Source organism: Triticum aestivum, chromosome 3B, assembly GCF_018294505.1.
Source record: "Triticum aestivum cultivar Chinese Spring chromosome 3B, IWGSC CS RefSeq v2.1, whole genome shotgun sequence".
NCBI classification, from domain to species: domain Eukaryota; kingdom Viridiplantae; phylum Streptophyta; class Magnoliopsida; order Poales; family Poaceae; genus Triticum; species Triticum aestivum.
In genome coordinates this window covers 521395184-521417189 of record NC_057801.1, presented here as the reverse complement: position 1 = coordinate 521417189, position 22006 = coordinate 521395184, and positions in this window count along the sequence as shown.

The window sequence follows — 22006 nt, the reverse complement described above, 5'->3', positions numbered from 1 at the left end:
GCAAATGCTACTAACACGTGTTGTGACCATGTGCATCTTGTGGAGGAGAATGCCAAGTTGAAGGAGCAACTCGAGAAAGGCCTTGTGTCTTGCGTACAAGGCGAGAAGAACCTCAATGACCTTTTTAGGAATCAAAGGTAAGTTGTGGGCAAGGAGGGAATTGGGTTTGCACCCAAGTCCAAGAACAAGAAGAAGAATGACAAGGCCAAGCAACCTCTTCTTCTCAAGCAAACTTTTTTAAAGGAGGGAGAGGGTGCTCCTAAGGAGAAGAAGAAGAACAATGTGAAGGGTGGAGGTGTCAAGAAGGGCATTTCCACTCCTTCCAACAAAGCCGCTGACTTTAACCCTTCTTATGTGCTATGTCGTGCTAGTGATGGGCTGTTTATGCCAAATTTGTTGGTTCTCCTTATGAGTACATTGAATGGTCAATTTGGGTTCCCAAGACCCTTGTTACTAACATCAAAGGACCCATTACAAAATGGGTACCTAAAACCAAGCATTACTCTCTTGTAGGTGTTTGCTTCCGGTGGGGGATCATGGTTGCTCGATAGTGGAGCCACAAATCATATGACCGGAAGCAAGGAGTTGGTGGTGGACGTGCAAAAGGTCTCATCTATGCCCACCAATGTCGAGTCGGGTGATGCCTCGTCTTCTAAGGTATTGGGGTCTTGGCAAGGTGGTTATTTCTCATGATCTCACGATCGAGAAAGTCATGCTTGTTGAGTCCTTTGCATACAATTTACTTTCCGTTCATCAACTAGCAATCATGGGCTTTGCCACTTTCTTTGATATTGATACCATGGCTCTCTTGTGGAGCAAGACTCTTAAAGTAGCCTTTTTTGGGCATGTCGAGAATGGTCTTTATGTGATTAAATTTTCAGAGCGACCCACTAAGACCGCGACATGCCTAATGGCTAAAGTTGACATGGGATGGCTTTGGCATCGCCGTTTAGCCCATGTCAATATGAGATCTTTGCAAAGCCTTCTCAAGGGGGACCATGTCCATGGACTAACAAATGTGAGTTTTGCCAAAAATCGTGCTTGCAGTGCTTGTATCGAAGGAAAGCTACATGAGAAGGCTCACCCTCCCACAACTATCATCTACTCGAAGAGACCCTTGGAGCTCCTTCACTTGGATCTCTTTGGGCCTCCATACTTTGATAGTCTTGGGGGTAGGAAGTATTGCTTGGTGATTGTGGATGATTATTCAAGATACACTTGGGTATATTTCTTCAAGAGGAAGAGTGAGACTCAACAAACCGTCATCTTTGCAAATGAAGCCCAACATCAACACAATGCAAAGATCTTGACACTAAGAAGTGACAATGGCACCGAGTTCAAGAACTACACCTTGGATGAGTTTCTTAGTGTTGAGGGGATCAAGCATCAATATTACGCACGTTACACCCCTCAACGAAATGGTGTAGCGGAGAGGAATAACCGGGCGTTGATGGATGCGGCAAGGACCACGATGGCGGAGTTCAAGTCTCTCTACAACTTTTGGGCCGAAGCCATCAACACCGCTTGGCATGCATCCAATCGGATCTATCTCTGCAAGGGCTTGAACAAGACTCCATATGAGATACTTATCGGTAACAAGCCTAATCTCAAGTACTTTCGAGTGTTTGGTTGTAAGTGTTTCATTCTCAAGAAAGGTGTCCGTTTTTCTAAATTTGAGGCTAGAGCTCATGAGGGCATATTTGTTGGTTACGCTACAAACTCTCATGCTTACCGTGTCCTCAACAAGTCCACGGGACTCATTGAGGAGACGTGTAACATGGAGTTTGATGAGAATAATGGCTCCCAAGTGGAGCAAAGTGGTACTTGTGATGCAGGTGATGAAATTCCTCCCCAAGCCATAAGAAGAATGGGTGTTGGTCATATCCTACCCATTGAGGAACCCCTTGTGGCTGAAGGAGAAGGACAAAGTTCCACTCAAGTGGAGCCATCACCAACCCAAGACCCACACGCTTCCGAAGAACAAAGTGAAGGCCCTCAACCAAATGAACAAGATCAAGGGCAAGATCAACCTCAAGATGGTGGTGAACCACCAAGTGATGCCCAAGGTCAAGTTCTCCCTCTCGAGCAAGTTCCAGATCAAGAGCAAGCTCGAGATCAAGAACAAGCTCATGACAATGCTCAAGATGATCAAGTCTTTGCTCCTTAACTATCTCTTGAGGAGGAATTGGAGCGTCGTGCAGCCAAGATTGCTTCCAAGCTCACTACCAAAGATCATCTTATGAAGAATGTGCTTGGAAGTTTGAGAAAAGGGGTAAGAACTTGTATACAATTGGCAAACTATTGTGAACATCACGCGTTTGTTTCTTGTGTTGAACCCCAAAAGGTCTATGAGGCGCTTGAGGATCCGAATTGGCTCAATGCCATGCATGAAGAACTAAACAACTTCGAGCACAACAAGGTGTGGAGATTGGTGCCAAGGCCAATGGGGAACCATAATGTCATTGGAACCAAGTGGATATTCAAGAACAAACAAGATGCTCATGGAATTATCGTTCGCAACAAGGCTCGTTTGGTAGCACAAGGCTACTCCAAGTCGAGGGTATCGACTATGGTGAAATCTTTGCTCCCGTTGCTCGCCTTGAATCTATTTGAAAGTGCGTTATATCGACTAGAGGGGGAGGGTGAATAGGCGATTTTTACAAATTCGTCACTGAGGAATTTCTAGGTGAAGAAATTCCTAAGCAACGACACACTAGCAGCGGAATAAGTACTCAGGTATAAGCATAACAGAGCAACAACATTGTCGTCATGATGAAATGAAAACAAGCACAAAGTACAGATAGGGTGAAAACAGGATAAGCAGGTTGAAGACAATGTGACTGAAGAAATTGGATTGAGGAAATAGAGAAAGTCTTTAGTCAAAGTCTTCAAATAGTAATGATCAGGTTCATCAACACATGAATGAGGAAATTAAAGGGTTGAGGAAATAGAACCAGTTGGCTTGGTGAATACAATGATTTGGTAGACCAGTTCCAACTGCTGTGACAGTTGTACATCTGCTTGGAGCGGCTGAGTATTTAAACTCGAGGACACACAGTCCGGGACACATAGTCCTCAACGTATTCTCCTTGAGCTAAAGTCACATAGACCTTGCCCAACACTCATGGTAAGTCTTCACAGGTGACTTCCAAACCTTCACAGACTTGGTCACTCCGCGATCCACAATTCCTCTTAGATGCTCAGACCATGACGCCTAACCATCTGGAGGATACACAGTCCTCAAAGGTAACAAGCGTCGGTTCCACACAGGAACAATCTATTCAGTGATGCTCAATCACTTTGGGTTTATAGGTGTTTGGGTTTGGGTTTTGGGTTTTCCCCACTTGATGATTTTCGCTCAAAGTCCTCGGAGGTTGGGATGCTCTCAATGACAAATGTCAGTTTCTCTCGCAGCAGCCAACCAACTAGTGGTTGTAGGGGGCGGATATTTATAGCCTAGGGAGCAGCCCGACATGATAAGACATAAATGCCCTTCAATGATATGACCGTTAGGTGGATAGATATTTTTGGACAGCTAGCGCATAGCACAACACCGGTTGGATATTTGAGGTTAAAATTCCTCAGGGCTATCATGTTCCTCACTGTGTAGGCAATCCGCACTGGCGAATTCCTAACTCCTTAGTCAGAACAAATTCCTCAGAGACCAAAAGATCTTCATCTCTGTCACTGAAGAAATTGATTGAACTGATATGAGATTTCCAATGGCTTCACTCGAAAGGATTGGGTAGGTGTAGGATTTTGAGACGAGCATCACATGGAAATCAGTTTCCTTAGTATTACCTCAACCCCCTTTAACAGTACGGTGTTTCCTATGACTCAAGAAAGATAAAATGAAACTACAAAAACAAAAGTCTTCACGCTTCATAATCGTCGCATGAATATCCAAGTCCTCAAGGTCACACCAATTTCTTCACTTTCAAAATCTTTAGGAGAACCAAAGTCTTTAGCTGAAGACATACATTTTTAGGGGTCGACTTTCATCGTAAATATCAAACTCCTCATCGACTTAGAGAGCATGTGTACACTCACAAACATATTAGTCCCTTAACCTATAAGTCTTCAATACACCAAAATCACTAAGGGGCACTAGATGCACTTACAATCTCCCCCTTTTTGGTGATTGATGACAAATAGGTTAAGTTTTCAATGGGGATAAACATATCAATTGAAAGTCCTTGATATTGAGGAATTTGATTGTAGTATATAGAAGAACTCCCCCTAAAGATGTGCATATGTGAGGAATTTGCTTTCAGAAAGCAATGCACATTGTAGAGTTATATCATGGAGATCTCCCCCTATGTCTTGTAATTCATACACACATTTAACATATCGAATGAAGAATTTGAAATGCATGATGAAATATGGTGACTGATGTAATTCAGCATGCGTGCATTAACATATATGAGGAAATAGCATGCAGAAAAGCAAAGCAAAAGTATCAGGTCACCATCGGACTTAAGTTTAAAACTCGATCCAACAAATACTTCAGAAGAGCGAGAGTTGTAACTTATCACAAAAACCTGCCCATATATAAACCCGCTTGAAGGCTAACTCAAATTTCTCCCCCTTTGTCATCAAATGACCAAAAGGGATGAAAAGTGAGGACTAACGCCCCTGAAGAGTTTCTTCATGACACTACTAGGGAAAAGCCTATACACAGAATCTTAGCAGCAGCGCAACTCAAAAAGGAGCGCTGCTGCTAATTAGCAGTACTGCGGGTGTGTAAAACTCGCTACTAACAAGCGTTTAGCAGTAGCGCGCTTGGTGTTACCCGCACTGCTACAAATATCAACCGCCAGTGCCCCCCGAACTCCATTTAGTAGCAGCGCGGTTCCGCGACCCGCGCTATTGCTATGGATTTAGTAGTAGCGCGCTTTTTCTGAGGTCGCTGCTGCTAATTTTCAAATGGGACACAATTTTTGTCCCGGTTAGCAGTAGCGCTTCTGCTGAAAATTAGGTTTAAAAGGACTTGCATATAAATCCACAGAGGCACTTTTTGTCCTCGTGGTTTTAATTAGGGCAGTATGTTAATTAGGTTATCTATTTAGTTATGAATTTAGCTAGGTTTCAAAATTAGCTGAATTTATATGCAAATTTGAACTGGACATGTGATATGTGGATATGTCATGTTTTGGACATGTCATGTTTGGAAAATGATCGGAGTTTCCCATGTTACGGCAGAATGTTGATTCATTTCCGTTCCGGTGAATTTCAGGCACTTGATATGTCCATTTTTTAGCAAAGGTCATGCCGGAATTTCCCGTGAATAAAGGCATGATTTGTGCTACATAGTTGGCATATCGAGTGCTGGCACATAGATTTCTTTTTATGTCATTTCTCATTTATTCATACTTTTAGAAATAAATGAGGACACTTAATCATAGGAAACATGTCGAATAATGAAGAAACTAGGCCTTCTAACCAAGATGCAGACGAGATGGATTATGAGGGTGAACAAGAGTACCTCGACTATTTGACTGCTAAGCAAGGTTTGCAGGTCGGCCTCGATGATGGTACTGACGCTGACATCAACACCGACGGCGCCGACACTGATGGCGGCACCGAGACCGGTGGGGAAGGAACTGGCGGGGAAGGTACCGGCCCCGATGCCGCTACCGAAAAGAGGAAGCATAAAAAGCAGAGGATACGAAAACGTAACAAACTAGGGATTGGACGACTTGTGATCACAAAGATGGCACCTGGCAAGTTTGAGCCGTTAGAGCCGGAAGAACTTCGCAAGTGCTATGGGAACCAAGTAGGATGCATCCTATGGGAATGCGCGAGCATCAACGACGATGACTTAATGAGTAAAGAACATTTGACGCAGTTGCTCCTAACAAAGTTGCACAAGAGATTCAAGTTCCCCGACCGGGATGATAACATAGAACAACCGTGGGATGATCCAAAGATGAAAAAGATTAACAATCATGCCATGGGCATGCTCAGTAATGATTTGGCCTCCTGGAAAGGGAGGGTGAAATGAGCTATTGATGCTGATGAACCCCTGTTCAAGATTCTGGAGGAAAATCCGACACTTACGGAAGATGAGTTCGAAAAGTTCAAGGACACTTGCGCTACCGAGGCAGCCAAGGCTAAGGCTGCGAAATTCAAGAGCCTTCAGCAAAGGAACACGGGGAAGCATCGCCTCGAAAGCCGTGGCTACCTCGGTAAAAGTCCCATATGGGATAAGGAGGAGGCGGAACGTGAAGCCGCGGGTCTCCCAGACCCCTTCACGAAGTTCACCAACCCCTTGGAGCGTGACTTCATCAGGGCCCGCTACAAGTGGGACAAGGAGAAAAAGGTTTTTTTACACGGACAAGATCACGAGGAAATTGATTAGACTACTGGAGAAGCAACACTAGCTTGCAGCCGAAATCCCTACTTCTTCGATGAGGCCCAAGTGGGACACCCGTCTCAACCGGGCCTTGAACGAACTTAAGGGACTCCCTTTGGGCCAGCAGCCGCAATATGGTCGTGTGCACGGTGCTGGAGACGGCGCCACGTGGAAGGTGTTTTACAACAAGGGCCCGGAGGCCAAGAAGCAGAAAAAGAAGTTTAGTCAGGCGGACATCGACGCGAAGGTGAAGCTTGCGGTCGAGAAAAAAGCAGCTGAGGATGCAAAAAAAGCAGCCGAGGACAAATATGAGTTGCTACAGCAGGCACTCAATGCAGCTGTAACTGCCTGCAGAAATGATTTCACTACTAACTTGGTTCCAGTTATCATCAACTGGACGAAGGAAAATCCAGACAAGACGGTACATGATTTCCCGTTGCCCAGTTTCGTCGGGAGCAACTCCATGAACAACAACAACATCGCACCATCACTTGCTCATGCAACCAGGCCTCCGCTCGCAGCCGCTCCCGCTCATAGCAGCCTATCCTCAGTCTCAGGCGTGCTAGGTGGGCCTTGATCTTTGGCTGAGCTAGACACCATCACGGTAATTACATGTCGCACCAACATATATCTATATAATATTCCATTTTTGTTGCCTTCGGTTGTTTTACACCACAGACATATGTGTTTGCAGGCGAAAGAAACCCCGTGCACCATACTCTACTTGATCAAAGGCCAGAAGGTGGACGTGAGAAAGGGGATGATAATGGACCCCTCGCAACCCACGTTCCACAACCATCCGATCCCCGCTGGGCACTTCAGGGTTAGCTTGACCAGTGTGAAATCGGGGCACGAGGATTTGCCTCCTCCAGTACAGCATGTGGGAGCGGACGACGAGACCCCACCGCAGATTGGAAGTTGCAAGGGTTGGGTGCTGCGATGGCCGAAGAATCTTATTCGTTTGGAGCCGGCCAAGAGCACACCAATAACCACACATCAACAAGCATGTGCGGAGACCACCACCCTGCCTACGCAATTACCAGCTCCTGTAGTGCCGGGTGAGAGCGGCGGACGACATGATGAAGGGGGTGCAATAGTACTGGCTGATGTAATTTCTCCTGTAGAACAGAGAATGGATGATGAGACGGAGGTTGACCCTATGGATTTCCTCAATACAAACGCGTATGACTGTGACATAGATATGATGAGTCAACCATATGACGAATCGGGCTATCAGCTTGCTAATGAGGATATGGATGATATGCCCGGGCAGGGTCGTAGCACGGATTGCAAAAAGTCTCTCTTCATGAAATCCTCACAGGACACGCCTGAAGATGCCGCCTCAACACATGCTCAACTAGCCGGGCGCGAGGGTCGTACAGTACTTAGCCCGGGAAAACTGGGGCAGGGGTTAAGGAAGGGTCTGGAAGGTGTGCCCAAGAAAAAGGAGAGGAAGAGATCGGGGAGGATAACTGCCTCCAAACAAGCCAGAGCACATAGCAGCTAGATTATGCATTCTGAAGAGCGTGTACCGGTGAAAGGTGCGGTCATGTTCCATCTCACGGGAGAGCCGATGCTACTGCCAAAACCGCTGGAGGCACTATCAGGGGATCTCAGGAGACTACACGACCATGTGCTGTCGACTAAGAAAAGCCTACTAGCCTCAAAGGATCCAGGATATCCGTCATACGCGGCTCGTGTGCCTGAGGGGAAGTGCTACGTCGAGACACGACCCGCGGAGGTGTTCTTCCTGCGGTTTGACCATATCTTTGAGATGTTTCTAACAAGGCGGCTCGGTTTTACAATCGTCCGCCTTTTTGCGCTACATATGAGCTCCGTCATGAAGAGTGAAGAAGTCTCGCAAATCTGTGTGGCGGATCCGTACTACATGCACGAGTCTTTCTTGAGTCTCGGCGACTTTGAGCATGAAACTGCTAGGGAGTACCTCCAAAACTTCATGGTACAGAATAAGGACCGGGAAATTGTCCTCGTGCCTTATCATGCAAAGTAAGTCAGTTCCGGACAACCCTTTCGTACATTTCAATCATTCCTTCTCTCTCATATGGGGAATAATTTGAGGTGTCTTTTCCCCGCAGCAATGGGCGCGCCGTCCTTATCGTTCTTTACCCGCAAGTCTCCCACGCCGTGTATTTTGACCCTTCCAGAGAAAACGAGAAAAAAGACTACACCCACAGAATGAATATTCTAGATGATGCTCTCCAAGGCTTCAGCTTTAGAGGTGGCCATGTGCAGATCAGGAAACAAAGGAACAAGAAGATGGTTTTCGCGCATAAAACTAACTTCTCCTACATCCATGTCCCAAAACCAAGCAAGAAGGATGGATTCTACATCGTCCATCTCATGATTCAGTTCAACACGGATCACCAAAAGCTTCGCATGAGAAGTAGAAATGATGATCTTATCCACAAGTGGCTAGAATCTCATGGAGAAGCGGATTATAAACTTAGAGATGACTTCTTTCGCATCCAAATCGACATTGCAACGATCATCATGAAAGAAGTCGTCGATGAGAAGGGGATGTTCCACCACGGCCCTATATCGCGAGCTGACATCCGAACTCGCATAGGCATGCAACGTCTAGACCTCACGCCGTTCAAGAAGCTAGGGTTCATCCTCGATGATATGGAAGGATGGAACTTCTAGTGATTTATGATGCCGATGATGATGATATGTGTCGGTTGAACTTGTATACTTTTTGTAGCGATGAAACTTTGTGATGTCCACAGTCCCTGCCGAACTTGCGTAACGCTACTTTGTTAGTTTGTGTACGATGACCTGCGTACCTCTAGTTAATTAATTTGCGTACTGTATGTTGCATCTAGTTGCTAACCCTTTCTTTTTCGGTGTTGCTCTAGTATATTTTGTTGCATATATATGATTGTACATCCTCTTCATGAACATGCATCTCTAACAGGTACCTAGTTTCTTGATGGAGAGATGGAATTGCTATGTCGTGTACAAAGGGAAGGTTCCGGGGGTGTACAACGAGTGGCATGAGTGTCAGGCGCAAGTGAATGGGTTCACGGGCGCCAGCCATAAAGGCTTCAAAAGCAGACAAGAAGGAGAAGCTAGTTACTTGAGGTTCACGCTAGCGCGAGAGAGGACTCGTAACCGCCACCTCATGTACTGCATAGTTCCGCTCTCACTCATAGTGATAGCTCTTCTTGCGTATACCTTTGTTTAGATGGATGACGTTGTTGTAGTTGCAAGTATTCGATACTTTCATGTATCGCTATTTTCGAGATGATGACAAGATACCACTTTGTGTTGGATGATGATTATGATGAGACTATTTGTATGTATATGCTATGATTACATTTGTGGTCTTGCAGGCATGTGTATGTGTATCATGATGACATTTCTATGTGCTAAAGATTCTTATATAAAGCCTGTTCAAATACAAAACAAATATGCCGAAACTAACAAAAAAACTACTTAAATTAGTAATAGCGAGTGTATGAAAGTTAGCAGCAGCACCGCGATAGCAGTAGCGCGTCCAGGCAAAGCGTGCTAGAGCTACTAGCAGTAGCGAGCTTCCACTAACCACGCTGCTACTACACTTGTGTAGCAGTAGCGCCAGTGGGCACGCGCTACTGCTATGCGTTAGCTGTAGCGCCTTATTAGTAGCGCCTCTCCCCGCGCTACTGATACACATAAAACCCGCGCTGCTGCTAGCCTTTTCCCTAGTAGTGTGATGTTGATGGAGGAGCGACAGCGTGTTGGGGTTGTCTGTTGTAGTAGGGCCTGCTGCAGTGTCGTCCAAATCTTCAGCTTCGTCCGTCTCGCGTGATGAAGAATATGAACTGACGACAAGCGGAGGAAGTTTGACCTTCTTGAATTTCTTCGAAGGTGGCTAAGACCAGTCAAAGTCCTGTTGGAAGTCCATCTTCTTGAGTTCATCATCTATGTAGACATGTGAAAGAATAGCCCAGTTGCGGTCCAAGATTTGATGCAGATAATAGTGATTCTTCTTCACAGTATTTTGAGTCACTGTCATGATGTGAAGAATAGCACCAAACTGTCGCTTGACCCACTTGTGATTTCTGTCAACCTTTTGATGAAGACTTAGAAGCAGCTCACGATCAGTCATCACACATGGAGTTGTTGCCTGAGGATTATGCTTTGAAGCATTTACAGTAGTATCATGTGTGGCAGAGTCATCATTAGTGGAGTAGGATGCTGCCTTTCGAAACTATCCGTCCAAAGGATGAGTGCCTTCATCAATAACTATAGCCATGCCCTTCTCATCAGCTGAGGAAATAGTCTGTTTGAGGACTTCAATCGGGGGCAAATAGCTGAGATGATTTTGAAAATCAGCCTTGTAGTGAATTGAAGTCCTTGATCTGATGAATTTCATGATCCAGGGAGCGTAAGGCTTCAATTCAAACAGTGAAAAAGCAGCATTGGCCAAAGTCCTCATGAAGAAATCATGATAGGTGATTGGAATATCATGCATGATGTTGAACAATAGATTCTTCATGATGCCAACAACCTCTTCTTCTTCAGAGTTGTGGCCCTTGATTGGACTGAGGGTTTTGGCCAAGATGCGATTGACAGTCCTTGGTACATACAACAATTCCTTGACGAGGAAATTTGTTCTTGGTGCTTGGCCAGCCTTCAAAGGCTTCATTAGCACTTCATCAGATGATTTGATAGTTCAGATTCCTCATAAAGCTTCAGGGCTCCTTCAGGGGGCAGACTGACTAGGACGGCATGAAGCAATTCAGAGGCCGGAGCTTTGTGATGCGTATTGTCAGTCATCCAGTCCAAAACCCATGAATTCACATCGTCAACATTGCCTGTCAAATGCAGAGTGGCATAGAACTAAAGAATTAGTTCTTCATTCCAATCGCAGATATCGACACAAAAGTTTAGCATCCCTGCATCATGAAGAACACTGAGGACTGGAGTAAAGCATGGAAGTGACTCCATGTCCACATGAGGAAGATGCTCATGGTCAAACAATTTTTCTTTGTCAAACAATAGCGAGGAATAAAAGTTCATCTGTGAAGCAGTCCAGAAGCGCTTGCGGTGAAGACGAGCAACACCATAAGGATTGAAGTCAGAGAAGAAACGATGCTCAGTAAAGAAGTCATCATCCTTGAACTTCTGCTTCTTGGAGTGAGGATTCTGTAGCTTGGGCTGAAGATTTATAGTTGAAGTCTTCACAACCATTTCAAGCGCAGCCTCTGGAACAACAGGCTGAGGAATCTCTGGAGCAGTTTCTTCTACAGTCTTCTTCTCAGTTTCATCATCACTAGTGGCTGGAATTTGTTCGGGGATGGAGTGAAGTGAAGCTTGATGTTCTTCAGAGCCCGTATGAATTTCTTCTATCTTAACCGGGGACTGAGGAATTTGTTGCAGAGGAGTGAATAGTGGTGAATTTTGGTGATGACTTTCCCAGAAGTCATCATTCATAATAGGAGTGGAACACCCAATATGACGTCTTCATCATCTTCATCAACTTCCTCTACGCCTGCCTCTTCAGTTGTGAACTGAGGCATGGGCGATGATACAAATGGAGTTAAAATGGCATGGTCAGCTTCAATTTCCTCATCCAACTGCTCAGTTGAAGCAGTAGAAGGATCATCCTCATCTGAAGGAATTTCATAATCCTCACCAAAGGGAACAATCTCCTTTGATGGCATGCTTGAAACAAGGACAACATCTATTGGATTTTCAAAAGAGCTCATCAAAGTCTTCATTTTCTTTGGTTCTGAAGACTCCGAGGCAGCAGATGCTTTCCTTTTCTTCATAGCTGCTCGCTCCGCAGCCAGTGGCAGAGCCAGGATTGAAGCAAAGCCCGGGCCCAATTTTTTTCGGCAACAAGGAAAAACTTTGGCACTTATAACTACCACAAAACACAGTAACACACCATGGCATTTTAAAAAAGATCATATGCAATAACAAACAAAATAAATCTTAATTGTTCAATAATTCTTGAATTTAATCTAGGCCGCCCAATCCAGCAGAAGAGATATACCATGATAAAACTAGAAATAACACGGGAATGTAAAAGAGTACCAAATCAATTGTTTATTTCATTTGTGCCTCCCATAACATGATCAATGACGGAAGAAGAAGCAACACCTTCAAGACATCAAACGTGTAATTTCATAAGAAAAGACATAAACATAGTGAAATAATGATGATTAATTAAATTCTAAAACCTTACCTCTAAGGGTAGGTAAAAGCCCTCTGCATTCCTGTAGGCTTGAAAGTGATATAAAATATCATCATCAGGAATACTTGCAAATACATCTCGCTCAATATAGCACATCATGTTATAATTGAGCCAATCATCACCCATCTTATTCCTCAACTCGGTCTTGATAATACTCATAGCCGAGAAAGCTCTTTCCACTGATGCGGTTGCAACCGGCAAGATCAATGCCAACTCTATGAGTCGATATACCAAAGGAAAAATAGTGTGTGTACCGGTTTGAACCATCTTCACAGCAAGATTACCAAGGTCATTACAACATTCAAAATCCGGGTCAGCTCTCACAACAGAAATGAATGTTTCAAGTTGGTTTCGAAGGACAAAGGAGATCTCATATATGGAGAAGTCATCAGCATACAACTCAGCAAGTTCAACAAGTTTATCCTCATCAAAATTAATAAAGGAGTTCCTTGGATCAAGACAAGCAATGCATCTCAACAATTGAGTGGATCTTTCGGCAAAACAATTATTTAACTCGAAAATAATTTGGTCATGCACAACATTGAATATTTTATATCTGAAGCGGTGATAGTAAGTTACCATTTGACCACCACGCCCCCTTGAACGACCTCGAGCTGGTATTATATCATCCATGTTAGGCAATACAATGGTGTGTTTAACACAAGAGTCATTTGTCTCTTTCAAGAGCTCATCCCAACCATTTTCTCTTATATCTTGAAGTTTTTTCAAGGTGACCCCAATCAAACTCACTGCAAGAACAATGTTCTGATCTTTCTTTTGCAAGCATTGTGGCAACTCATTAGTCTTACCCAATAGTTTAATCATAAGATGCAATATGAAAACAAACTCAAAACTTTCCATCTGAGAAATCAAGCCACCTGTCGTGGTTCTTTGTGTTAAATTTTCTGCATCATCATGAATGTTCTCTAATACTGGCAAAACAGATGTCCACATCATAATAAATTGACACAAAGTTTTATGATGTGTGCCCCACCGTGTATCTTCGAGTCTTACAAGGTTGGTTGCTTGGTTTTCCCTCTTCCTAAAAAAATTTCTCTAGACTCCAACTAGCTCACAATAGTGTCATGATGTTGTTGGGCTAGTTCATCATGTCTCTTACAAGAAGCATTGACAGTGTTGACAATCAAAGTTGTGTGGTTAAAAAAATCCAATACAGTGGAACAACACTTAGCAACAGCAACAACCACTATTTGTGATTGATGGGCAAAGCAATGAATATAGAATGCATAGGGATTTTCATCTAGTATCAACCGTTGCAACCCATGAAATTGCCCTCTCATGTTAGAAGCTCCATCATACCCTTGCACTCTCAATTTAGACATAGATAAGCCATGTTTACGAAACATACATGGCTGCCTTTAGAGAAGCTGCTCTTGTGTCACCAACATGCTTAATCCCAATAAATCTCTCAATTGTATACCCATGATCGTTGACATACCTACATGAGATAAAGAAGCACATGTAACCAACCATTAGTTATTACTATTACTAAACAACAAAAATACAATTAACATAAAGGATACAAAGTTACTAACCTTAAAACCATAGCCATTTGCTCCTTTATAGATGCATCTCTGGACTCATCAACAAGTAAAGAAAACCTTTTGTCTCCAATATCAGCAATAATGGCTTTGGTGGCCTCTTCAGCACAAGCCTGGCACAATTGGAACTATATCTCATGTGAAGTCATCAAATGGTTCCCGCCCGCACCATCAAGCAAAGTCTTATCATTTGGATCCTTATTCCTGTACCAACTCATCAACTCCAAAAAGTTTCCCCTATTCTTAGAGATCAAACTCTCATCATGACCATGGAAAGGTAGAGCTTGTAATAGAAGAAATCAGATAACACCCAAAATAATGATAAGACGAGCTTTATATTCCTCTTCACTCTTTTTGGTACCACGATCCATCACATGTGTAACACATTGCCTTTGATTTTTGAAAGCCTCATAATGTTGTCTAGATTTATTGTGAGCACTATCATGTTTACCAACATGTGTATTAAAAGCACTAATTGCATCCTTCCAATTTCTAATCCAACCTTTGTGAATGCCTCAATACCAAAATTTTCCGCTCTAGGTTGCTTAAAAAGAAAGCAATAAAAACAAAAGGCTGCATCTTTATTATCACTATATTCCAATCAATCAAGATGGTTGTTGAACCAACTAGCTTGAAAGCTTCTTTCTTTAGAAGAATTCCCTCCTTTTGTTTTTCTATATTTTTGATCAGTCGGTTGGCATGGACCCATATTTATATACATCCTTCTAGCAACATCTCTAAGGTCCGACCTAAGCTTTCAATGGGTTTCCTAAGACCAGGATCAGGTTGAATATCACCTTCACTAAGTTGAGCATGAGCAGAAGCAGGGATATCAAAAATGATACTTTCTCAAGTTGGGATTGAAGGCGGGTTGCTTGAAGCCGAAGGTTGCGGTCCCATTTCTGTGGTTGTTTCAGTTTGTGGAGTTGATTCGGTCCTCTCAACTCCTTGATTCTCTAGAATTGAATCCCTGGGTGTAGACCCTTCCATTCCCGACAACAATGAAAAATATCTCTTCTTCTTCTATTATTGCAGCATAAAATGTATTGACATAAAACTGCTTCAGTTTCAAATCGATAATACAATACATATCGAATTAGGCAGAAACGGTGACTGAATAGTTGGTTCAAGGTTCAGTTAAACTTTCTTCATATCATACATAGTAACATAGACAGGGGCTATACATCAATTCAATCGTAGTCTGGAGTTGGGCAGTGGCTAGAGTAGAGCGGCAGCATGGAGATGGGAAGTCCGGAATCAGGAAGTGGCCGGAGTAGAGCGGTGGTGCTGCCCGGCTAGAGCAGCAGCAGCAGAACACAGTCCACAACCATAAGCAGCTGGGAGCAGCTGAGCAGGGGATTTAGGAAGAGAAGAGCGGCGGCCCGGGGCTATGTCCAATCGTGAAGACGAGCGGCAATGAGCGAGAAAATCGCGGGCGGCCCGGTGCCCCGGCGGCAGCGCGGCGCACAAGAGGCAAGGCGGCGACATCACGTACAGGAGGGGAGGTGGCTTGGCGGCTCCTGACTCGCGTGCGTGCATGCGAACAGAAGTGCTCTCGTGGGGGCTCGTGGCTGAGGAAGCTGAGCGTCTAGGCCTTGGCTATGTCGTGGGATAGGCCCCATAAGAAAAACATACTATAGTAATAGCTAAATAAAAAGGCCACGCCCCGGGCCAGGGCCCTGGGGGCCTGGGGTGTAGATCTGCCCCTGTCCGCAACCTTGGTCTTCACTTCTGATGCAGAGGGAAGGATAGGACTTGGGGTTGGTGCAGGAGGAGAAGTGAAATTTGGTGAAGTTTCTTCAGGCACAACTGATGCAGTTGTCTGACTTGTTCAGATTCTTCAAGCTCAGCGACAGATGCTTCAGATGGCCTGACTTGTTCTTCAGGCGCAACACTAGTGGTTGCCCTAGTAGTTTCTTCAGTAGCTGGAATGTCATCATCAGCCTTGGCACTCTCGGTTTCTTCAGCAGCCTAATTTTCATCAGCAGTGCTGGCATGTTCTTCAGTGGGCTGAGCAGATGCTTCACCCTGAGGAACTTCTTGTTGCGCTTCAGCAGCAACATTGGGTTTGAGGCATTTAGCAAGTTTGACGAATCTGACTTTGGCTCCTAGCCAATCAACTTCGTAGGCGTCAGATTCGCCACTGAGATCTTTGATTTCTGACTATATAGTCACAAGTTCTTCAGTTGTCATTTTCAGCACATTCTTCTTCAAATAATGCTCCTTTCTATACTGAGCTTTCTTCACTGATTTGGCATGCTCAAACTTCCATTTTTCTTCAACAGTGAAGCAGTCAACACGTGACTTCGTCCTGGTGTGAGGTTCAGATCGGGAAGGGGTGTGTTGGGATCTTTATGCCAAAGATCAATGTAGTCAAGGATCTTCTTCGGATCCAGCAAGAGCGGCACAGCACTGCCTTTGGCACTAGCGGCCCGGCTTTGTCTGCCTATGATGATTTGAGCTAGCTCTTCATCATCAGCCTTGTCTTCAGACGACGGAACTTCAAAGGAAACCTGCCTTTTGTGAGGACTTGGCCTTGTGCCGCGTCTAGCAGTGACCTTTTTCTTCAGTAGCTGTGGCTGTGCTGAGGAGCTTGCTGAAGCTCCTGAAGCAATTGAAAAACCTGTGGTCCGTTGGCACGTGGCAAGATGCACTGGTGCTAAGGACTTTGAAGGTGCAGCTGAGGTCTTTGCTTGAGCAGAAGTCCTCGAGGGTTTCGAGGAGCTGGGACATGAGGGCATTGAGGAGTTGGGCCGTGAGGGCATTGTAGAGGAAGATGGCTTCACTGCATATTTCTTTTTCATAGCCTCTTTAGGCTGACTAGTAGATGCTTCAGCAGTAGCAGCAGTAGAATCTTCGTTGAATTTATTCACTACCTCCTTTGCTAGTTTAGCCAATTTCCTTTGGCGCTTGGCCCATTCTTTAGGAAATTCCTCACCTCTTATGATGCTTGAGGGCTCGGCTTCTTGGCCTGGTGCCAGTGGAGGTCTTGGGCATGGAGGATTTACAGCGAATTTCTTCATGTATTTGGGAGTTACATAGCGGTAATCCTCCATTCCCATGCCCATCTTCATTCAATCTGCAGAATGCGCACTTTGCGCTGATTTTTATTCTCCTTGCCATGAGTGGCCTCATCAGGAGTGCAGTAATCTGCATATATGTCTTCAGGGATTTCGAACGTTGTGTTTGTTTCAGGCCTCTTGCCTCCCTTCTGAGGATGCTTTTCTTCAGCCATTTTCTTCAGCCGAGGATTCTGAACAATAGATGTCTGTGAGGAAGTGTGCAGTTTTTCTTTGAGGAATGCTGCAAATGAGTTAAGTTGATGAGAACCTAGTGATTCAGCAGCAGACATGTGTACCTGTGAACAGAGTATTGGTGCGAAGAATTTGAAGAGGTCATATGCGTTCTCAGAATTTGTTTTTAAAAGGAATCAAGTTTGAGGAATTTGACCAGGGAGTCTTGAAGAATTTCACTAAGAGTTCTTGTCTTAGGTTCCAGAGTTGTATAGATCGGATATCCACAAAATTGAGGAATCTTGAAGAAAAGTACATCTTAGAGAGAAAGATCAAGAACAAATGCAACTATGGCATTTAAGAATGTGAAGATTGAAGAATGAACACCTTTTGAAGATTTTGTGTAAATCATCAGAATCAACAAGGGTAGTAAAAGAGAGTTTTATTTACCCTTGCAGAAGAACGCGATGAATAGAGAGATGAACTGGAGAAGCTCATCCGTTCAGATCTTCCACGCCCTAACTTGGCGGAGGAAGACAACTATGGTGGCGGCGGTGGTGAAGATTTCCACAGCCAGCACGAGTTCGACGGAGACGAGGTCGAGGCAGCTAAGCTCTTCCTCACTGGCGACGATGGAGATTAGCGACGGCGCTAGGTCAGAGAGGTCAAGCGGGAGAGGGAGAGGTCGAGCGGAGTAAATGAACTGAGGTGTAAAGGGAGGTTCATCCGAAGAACTGTTCATCCGAAGAACTGTTCATCCGAAGAATTTAGATGAACATGCCCCTGACCCTTGCCATCCTAGCGACATGTGTCACCCACGTACAGAGAGGTGGAGATCGTGTGAGTCGTGGGTGAACACATCCTTGAGGTATTTCTCCTGGGATATGAAAATGCCATTGTGTTGTTGATGAATTTGAAGACCTAAGAAGAATTTTAACTCTCCCATCATGGACATTTGATATTCCTCACTCATCATATAGGCAAATTCGTCACTATAACGTTGGTTAGTACAGCCAAAGATAATATCATCAACATATATTTGGCACATGAGTAATTCATCATCATATGCTTTGGTGAAAAGAGTTGGGTCAAGTGCATCGGGTTTGAAGCCTTTCTTCATGAGGAATTCCTTCAATGTATCATACCACGCCCGAGGTGCTTGCTTGAGGCCATAGAGGGCCTTGTTGAGTCTGTAGACATGATCTGGAAATTTTGGATCCTCAAAACCTGGTGGTTGAGCAATATATACTTCTTCCTCAAGCTTACCATTGAGGAATGCACTTCTCACATCCATTTGATGTAAGCTGATATTATGATGGTTAACATAAGCAAGCAATATGCAAATAGCTTCAAGTCTAGCAACAGGTGCAAAAGTTTGAACAAAATCAATTCCTTCAACCTGTGTGTAGCCTTGAGCTACAATACGAGACTTATTCCTCACCACAAGGCCATTTTCATCTTGTTTCTTGCAGTAGATCCATTTGGTGCCGATGATGTTGTGCTTGCTTGGGTATGGTCGCTTGACAAGCTCCTACACATTGTTGAGCTCGAATTGATGCAATTCATCTTGCATGGCTGGAATCCACTCAGATTCCATGAATGCTTCATGAACTTTGGTGGGCTTTGTGATAGAGACAAACGCAAAATGCCCACAAAAGTTAGACAAATGTGAAGCTTTTGAGCGTGTGAGAGGACCTGGTGCGTTGATGTCATTCATAATTCTCTCAAGCTGCACTTAGTTTGCAACACGAGGATGAGCAGGTTGGCGACTTTGATATGGCCCAACAATTTCTTCAGGGCCATTTTCTTCAGTAGCACCAGCATGATTTTCTTCATGATCCGGAATGACTTCTTCAGCAGATTCTTCGGAAGGAATGACATCCTTGTAGCCTTGAACTTGATGGATTCCTCAGGTGACACTTCATCTAGCACAAGAGGTAGGTGCTCTCTTTGCGAGCCATTAGTTTCATCGAACCGCACATCTATAGTTTCAACAACCTTGTGATGATAGGTGTTGAAGACTCTGTAGGTGTGCGAGTCCTTTTCTTAACCAAGCATAAAACCCTCATGTGCTTTCAGTGCAAATTTAGAGTGGTGGTGAGGATCTCTAATCCAACATTTAGCACCAAAGACTTTGAAATAACTTACATTGGGTTTCTTGTCACTGAGGAGTTCATATGAAGTCTTTTTGAAGAATTTGTGAAGATATACTCTATTGATGATGTGGCATGTAGTATCAATAGCATCTGGCTAGCGCTGTGGAGTCTTGTATTTATCAAGCATAGTGCAAGCCATCTCAACAAGAGTTCTGTTGTTGCGCTCCACGACGCCATTCTGCTGAGGAGTATAGGGAGCAGATAACTCGTGAGTAATACCAAGTATATCAAGATATTCATCGAGACCGGTGTTCTTGAACTCAGTTCCATTATCACTCCTGATATGCTTGATCTTCACACCGAAGTTTGTAGATGCTCTTGAGGAAAATCATTTGAAGACTTCCTGCACTTCATTTTTGTAAGTGATGATATGCACCCAGGTATAACGAGAATAATCATCAACAATGACAAAGCCATATAATGATGCAGAACTAGTGAACATGGCATAATGAGTAGGGCCAAAGAGATCCATGTGAAGTAATTCAAAGGGACAAGAGGTGGTCATGATAGTCTTTGAGGGATGTTTGGCTCTGGTGATCTTTCCAGCCTCACAAGCCCCACAAAGATGATCTTTGAGGAATTTGACAACCTCGATGCCAATGACATGCTTCTTCTTTGTGAGTGTATGCAAGTTCCTCATCCCAGCATGACCAACTCATCGATGCCATAACCAGCCTTCTGAAGCTTTTGCAAGTAGACATGTGGCAGGCTGTGGTCCTGCAGAGAAATCAACAATATACAAGTCTCCTCTCCTAAAGCCTTCGAAGACTTTGGAATTGTCAGATTCCATTAGCATAATGCAATGATATTTGCCAAAGACGATAACCATACCAAGATCACAAAGCATTGAGACAGACATGAGGTTGAATCCTAAGGACTCGACAAGCATGACTTTGTCCATGTGTCTATCCTTTGAGATCGCAACCCTACCTAGAACCAATACCATGCTTTTGCATTTGTCAGCATAGGTGATATGGTTCAGATGAGATGGAGATAAAGCAGTGTCCATCAATAAGTTCCTGTCACCGGTCATGTGATTTGTACATCCACTGTCGAGGACCCACTCAGTAGCTTTGGGTTGTTCATCCTGCAGATGAATTCGTGCAACTTACTAACTCATATACTTCATTAGTGAAGAATATGATATCAATTTCATCAACATTAACAGATATAGCAACATGAGGACGTGAGAAATGAGTAATTCATTTCTTCATGATTAGCTTGCGTCCATTCAAGCACATTCAGGTCTCCAACAAATTCTTCAGATGATTAAGTTTGTCTAGAGACCTGACCCTGCATAAGAGATTAGTTCTTTTTCTTCACCACTAACATTTGAAGGGGCAGCAAAGAGTTCATCATTCTGCGAGATCCATAAGAAAAAGATGGCATTGAAGCCAACACACTTTGTTTCATAGAAGTGGGGTTAGGATAAGCATATGAATAAGCAGAGAAATCCTTCGAGGACTTATGAACATATTGGTTGAAGAATAATGCACATATTCATAGCCTTCAGACTTTCCCTGCGAAATAGAAGTGTTAGCACGATGATGTTCATATGAGGATTTGGATCGAGGAATTTGATCCAGATGAAGAATTTGGTCCATAAGAGGACTTGGATCCATATGAAGATTTTGACCCATATGAAGAATTTGATCTGGGCTTCCTATTCTTCATAGGAGGTGTCATGATGACATTCACATGAAGGTTTTCAAGGTACCTTTTCGGAACCCAGATTTTCTTCATAGGGGGGCCATTCCTGTAGTTAGTCCCAACATATCGAGCAAATACTTCACCATTCTGATTCTTGAACAGTTTACAGTTGGAGCCAAATGACTCATCAGAGGAATATTTAGATTCACAAGTAAAGCATATAATGTGCATGGATCTATGGAAGGTCCTTTTTTAGCAACCCATGAGGTTTTGGGGTACTTCTCAGGTTTCCAGTAGGTCCCAACAGCATTGGGTTTCCTCTCAAAGGCAATACCCTCTTTCCTAGGGTTCATGTTCAAGATCTGCTTTCTGAGCACATCACAAAGAGTCTGACGCCCTTTGAGGCTTTTGTATAGGCCTATCACATACAATTCCTTCAACCCTGCATTATCATCAGTTATACTTGTGGTATCCTCAGATAAGGAATTTGTGACCACAGAGACAGTTGAAGAATTTGCAGCAGTAGAAGCATTTGAACATTTAGGTGAAGAATTAGCAGATTCACACTCAATGCATTTTAGACATGGTGGAATAAATTCTTCTGGAGCGGAACTGATGTGTTGAGCAAGCAATGAATTGTTTTCCTTCTAAAGATCTTCATAACTCACTTTTAACTTCTCAAGATCTTGCTTTCTCTGAAGAAATTCATAAGAAAGCTTCTCATGATCAGATAAGAGAGTGTTATGATGATTTTGAAGGTTGTCAAACCTAGACTGAAGTCTCTGAAGATTAACAGTCAGAGTCTTAGTTCGATTCAATTCCTCACCCAACATATCATCGCGTTC